The 5,745-nt window shown below is 55.6% G+C and overlaps 1 long non-coding RNA gene across 1 annotated transcript; it reads left to right on the forward strand.

Moving 5' to 3' along the window:
• The first annotated feature begins 2,514 nt into the window (after positions 1 to 2,514).
• Positions 2,515 to 5,425, forward strand: LOC117023848 (uncharacterized). The gene is made up of 3 exons (XR_004423267.1): positions 2,515 to 2,723; positions 4,455 to 4,663; positions 5,352 to 5,425. It is a non-coding gene; the product is annotated as an uncharacterized LOC117023848 (long non-coding RNA).
• The last annotated feature ends 320 nt before the right edge of the window (positions 5,426 to 5,745 follow it).

Here is a 5,745-nt window from a genome sequence, read left to right on the forward strand (position 1 = left end):
ATGCCTGGGGAGATATGACACGGGACAAAGAGAGAACACTGGGCAGCACACGTCAGAGCAGACCAGGGTTGAAGTTGGCACCTGTGCCAGGAGACTTGGGGAAGTAAGTGGACTTGTCCAGTTTGAGAGAACCACCGCAGAAGTGAAAGGAATTGGACTGTATGAATATTTACAGAGGGGGGAGAGTGATGGAAAGGGACCATATTTTGACAGCAATTCTGACCTCAACAGAATGAGGGCTGATTGGGAATTTCTAAGCTCAGGGGAGAAACTTGGTGGCTGGGGTCATTCCTCAGGGGTGGCCACCCATCTCCCTGAACAGGAAAAGTTGTAGCTGCTGCTAAAGTCCCCATTTGGAAATCCAAGGCCCATCACCGATTGTCTGTGGAGGTGTCAGGTTTCCTTGGAGAGTCTGGTTGTAGAGATTTCTTTAGCAGTCATGTTTGTGATGATCTCATCATGGGAAATGAGGGAAGAAGAAGAGGTGCCAAATATGTCATTGTGCTGACCTGCTTTAAGTAAACAAACGCAAGACTGTATTCATTAGCAACCGCAAGCCACAGGTGGAAAAGCAGTTAATCCAATATGAACTGATATCCCACGTCTGAGGTAGTAACCTTGGGTGAAGTGGGCCCGTGGGAAGAGAGCCCCCAGGTCTGGTGGCAGAAGCAGAATGGTGAGACACTGACTGGGGACGCTGCAGCTCACACAGCCTGCTGATCTCGGACGGGTGTTCCCCCAGCAGTGACCTGCATGGAGACCTAGCAGCACACAAGACATGCATGGTCCAAGAGGGGCCACTTCCATCACACACTATATTTCTCCAAAAGAGAGTGACAGTGGGCTGAGAGAAGGCAGGGAGGGTAAGGGAGCTAGGAAGGGAAGTCAGTGGTCCTGCCTCAGAAATTAGGGATTGATATGAAGAACTGTCGGATTAAGAACACCCCGCTAGGGAGGGCTGAAGAACCTGTTCTCACCATCGGGCAGTTAAGCCTTCTGTGTTCATTCCAGGCCTGGGACTATGCTCAGATGCCCCGAAGATACTTGGTCACGGTGTCTCAATCCCAACTGAAAACAATATTAGTACTGATATTGCTATTTGCATGCAGTGGGCCAGACAGGGCAGGGGAGTAATGCGGATTGGGAGGCTGATGACCTCCAGGGATGCTGCACCGGACAGCAGGCCTCGCTGCCGCACTCTCTGCCCCCAGGCCTAGGAGCAGGCAGACAGACACAGCCGTGACCAAACTCACATTCAGAAACACATGTGCACAGTCAGATACAGAGTTACTCACATGTGTTCACAAATACACGTACCCATGCACCACTAACACACACACACACACACACACACCACAGAGTTAAGTTTGAATTCAGCACTAACTTCAAGGGGGCAAATCCTGGTTCCTCCACTTAATAGTTGGATATCCTCAAGCAAGTTACTTAATCTCTTTATGTCTTAATTTCCTTATTTGTAAAGGTGAGAATAATAATAGCATTTACCTCACTGAGTTGTTGTGAAGACAAAATGAGATAAAATGGCAAAGGGCTTAAAACAGTGGCTGACAGCAGAGACGCAGGTATTCATGCATATTTCCTAAGCCCTCCCCCATACTTCTGCTGCCACTTGGTGGTGGGTTTGGCAAAAGCACAAGGTTAGAGCTTCGATTTTCTCATCTGCAAAAATGGGGATAATATTATCTACCAGGTGTACTGTTGTGAGGAGGATTCAAAGAGACCAGCATGGAAGACCGGGGGTCCACAGAAGCCGTTACACTGGAGCTGCTACCTACCTACCATCTGTAATGGTAGAGAACAGGTCACAGGACAGGTGCAGGGTCGGGATAAGCCCTGGGAGAGACTGGCCCCCTCTCCTCCTAGGCTGGAGGTCCAAGCCTGACCCGCATCTCCTCCCAGGCTGGAGCTGGGTCCTATAAGGACAGAGCCCAAGGACACTGGGGTAAGGGCTGCTCCCTTGGTTGGAGCCTGGTATGGCGAGCGCCTGGCTTGAGTCTGGGGGCAGGGCTGGCAGGGTGGCCGTGGGTGGAAAGAAAAGAGGGAAACCAGCTCCGTGGAATTACGCTGCGGTTGGCTCCGACGCCCACGACGCTGTATTTATAGAGCGCTCCCGCTCCCCACAGCTCTTAATTCCTTGCAGTAGAGTTAACCCTTTCCAGGCCGCGATACCAGTCTGATGCCTAGGGGAAATATAGACCTGGGGTCGGAGAGCGGGATCTGAGCTTCAGCTCTGCCGCCAGAAGCCTGGAGAGTGGGGGTAGTGTGGGGTGAGGCGTGGGGTGGGGCGGGGGAGTCAGGACCGGTCACCTGTTCCCCTCACAGAAAATAAACTTTGGATCCTGGGACTGTGGGAACGGGGTGGGGGAGGGGCCGCGATTAGACCAGCTCCCCCTTCCCGAAGCGCCAGGTCTCCCCGCGTGGTCTGACTGGGGTCAGGGGCGGGGTCCAGGCCCAGTGCCCTGCCCAGCGGGCGGGCTCAGGCCTTGGCCCCAAACCGCCGCGGCGGGGCCAATCCCGCCTCTGGGCGCACCCGGCCGCCTCTCCCGGCCCGAGGCTTTCCCCAGCCCGCCCCGCCCCTCGGGCTCCCGGGCCGCCCCCGGCCCCCATTCGGGCCCGGCCTCGCGGCGGCGGCGGCGGCGGCGGCGGCGGCAACAGCGACTCCGCAGCTCTGCCGAGTTCTGGATCCCGGGAGTGGGCGCGGCGCGGTGAGTGCTTGCGTGGCGCGGGCGCCGGAGGCCTTTGTCTGCGGCCCATGCTTGCTGCAGCGCCGCTCGAGCGGGCAGAGCGGCGCCCCCCGCGCCCCCTCGCAGGGCGCCCCCACCCCGGCCCCCTTTCCACGGGCTGGCCTCCGCGCCGTGAGCACCCGGAACTCGGGCGGCTTCCCCGACTCCCGGGCCCAGAGCCGCTGGGGGAGCCTGGAATCCAACCCCGCCCCCAACTGTGCCTCCCCCTCCCTCGGGCCCAGGGGGCTGGGGCACTGTGCGACCTGCCTTCACCCCGGACGCCCTGGAGGAGGCTGCGAGTGTGGCCGTGATTACGGAGACCCGGGTTGTACGGGGGCATGGAGGCAGATCTGTCCCTGTGTCGGTGATTCTGGAAAGCGTGCCCCGCTAGCTGGAGCTGGGAGGGAAGAGGAAAACACCCTGACCACGAGTTCTGTGGAGAGGGAGCTGCCAGGGAGACGAGGGCGAGTGGTTCCGGTCCACTCCGCTTGGCCTTGAACGATGAAGGAGTGGATGACGGGAGGACCTCCACGGGCAGCAGTGGGCGTGAGGGGGACAGAGTCTGAGAACAGGTAGGGACAGCTGGCCTGCGTGAAGGGGTAAATAGGTGTTGGGGGAGGGGAGGAAGCAGCCGGAGGCCAAAGAACCGGAGGGCGCAGAGGTGGGGTGGTTTGGGCCCGGGAAGTCTCAGGGAGATGGTGGGTGAAGTAGGGTGGAGAGGAGATGGACACCGGTGGAGGTAAGGTAGGAACCAGGTGGGGGCACACTGGAGGGTAGGGGAGTGAATCGCAGGTCCCAAGGCCCTCACTTGCTGTTTAGTCAGCGAATTGGCAGGTTTGGGGGCCTAAGGCAGTGAACTGCCAGAAAAGGGGTTTTACATCTAAGGGAAACCCGCCCTAATGAGGTGCGTGATGGGTGACTCAGATACAGGATCTGTTGTTAAGGGAAAACGTCAAACAAATAGTAAGGCAAAAAAAATTGGGAGGTGGGGAGGGTTGGTTTGACTTAATTGAGAAAAACTATTTACCTTCAAATAGGCTGTAGATAATCATGAAAGTGTCTGATTTCACCATTCAGTTGAGGCCCCAGGTCCTTTTCTTACCGGCGTCTTCAGCAGTTAGCTTCTGCTTTAGAAAGTATTGAAGCCCGCCTGTCTTTAAGAGAGTTCTTTATTTAGTTCAATCTCCTAGCTAATGCCCTCTGGCCTCCCAGAAGTCCCTAGGAAATCTGATGCTGTGCAGCCTTGCAGTTTGGGGGCCTGCACATAGTTCGGGTATTTTTGGAGGCTGAGGGAAATGGAAGCCTAAACTTGAAATTGCAGTTTAAACATGTCCGATGTGTCAGGTGGATCTGAGTGGCAGGGAGGGTGGAGGGCTGCGGGGATGTGGGGTGTAAGTGGTGGCGCATAGTTCCAGCTCTTTGGGGAATAGGACTCTTTTGGGGTGAGCACATTTCCCTGACATCTGAAGTTCCCGAGCTTAAGCAGTAACTCTTCTGTTAACTGCTGAGTGTGGAAGTCTTTCTCCCCGTGTTACATACAGCATAGGCTGACGTCAGGACACGCATTTTTCTTCATGACTGCTCTGTGAGCATTTTGCACTGACATGCTGAAAGGCGAGGGTGCTCTGGAGGGAGTGAGCTTTGAACTTGGTGGCTTCAGCGATGCTGTTATTGGTCCCATGACTGACCTTTGGAGTTCTTTTCTCTCTTCAGTGACCTCACTGGTGGTTTCTTCTGCCTACCTGCCCTGAGCTTTCCAATTTACTCCATTCCTGTGCTCTGAGATCCCGGCCATCCAGCTTGTTAGAGATGAGCAGCCTGTATCACGCGAGCCTGAGGGTGAGAAGGGTACCAGACTTGAGGAGTGCTTTCCTTCCTGTCCCTGGTCCTCTTCAGCGCTGCAGGGCACCTGATGGGAGCAGGTCAGCTGGATGTCTGGGATGCTCGGATGCCTGACGTCTGGGTGCTTGAATGTTTGTGGAAAGGCCAGTTAGAGAAGTGTTGTCCCTTCTGAGGAGGCTATATCCTTATACTGGTGAGGCTGACTTCTGAGGCTTCCTGTGGGAATTCCCCCATCCTTAAACTGTGGTCTTCTCCAGAGTCACGTAACTTCATTCTTTGGAGGAGGATTTGGGTTTCACACCCACCCGATAATACCATTTGGGGTCAGAGATGCAGTGGGATCATAGAGCTGTGATCTGGAACCCCACAGCACCGAGAGGGCCTCCTGGGAAGTGTTGTAGGACAGGCATCGGGCCTGTGGCTGGCTGCTTCTTGCTTAGATGTGCAGGGTTTGGGCTGGTGAAGAAAATGGCCCAAATCCAGGTGGCCTACAAGATGGTGGTCACACAGTGCCTGAGCCTGGGACCCTGAATCATGGGGTCGGGAAAGGGAAGAAAGGCAAGCAAGATGATTCACAGCCCGAGAGCCTGCCCTCTGAGTGGGTGGCAACTTCTCACTGCTGTCCTTTTCCCACGCCTCACCCCACCCCCAGGAGTGACAGGGGGGTCCACCAGCAAAAGAAGGAAGACACAGCCAAGACCTGGAGGGGAGGGAAGAGCGTGGAAACATGTGATTCTTGAGAAATTTCCTTTGGTCTTGTTGGCGCAGAATGAATTAAACATCGGGAAAAGGGCCACATGTGCTGCTGTGCCACCCTCCCTCACTTTCCACCCCTAGTTCTGCCTCCCCTGCAGTATGAGGTTCCAGGTAGGAGCACGGGGTTTTCATGTTTTGGGGGTGGAGCTGTTTTGGGGTGAATGCTCAGTAGATGTCATCTCATTTAATCATTGCAGTCCTATGAGATAGGGTATCATTAACCCTGTTGTGTAGATGGAGAAACAGAAGCTCAGAAAGGGCAATTCACACGCCCAAAGACACACAGCTGGCAAATGCTGGGGCAGGGATGCAGTCGGTCTCCAGAAGGGGCTTTTTCTGCCACTCTGGAGGCAGGCGTGGGCTTCATCCCTCGTTCTGTAGCCTGGCAGATGTGCCAAGGGTCCCC

The sequence above is a fragment of the Rhinolophus ferrumequinum genome, chromosome 6 (assembly GCF_004115265.2).
Source record: "Rhinolophus ferrumequinum isolate MPI-CBG mRhiFer1 chromosome 6, mRhiFer1_v1.p, whole genome shotgun sequence".
NCBI lineage: Eukaryota > Metazoa > Chordata > Mammalia > Chiroptera > Rhinolophidae > Rhinolophus > Rhinolophus ferrumequinum.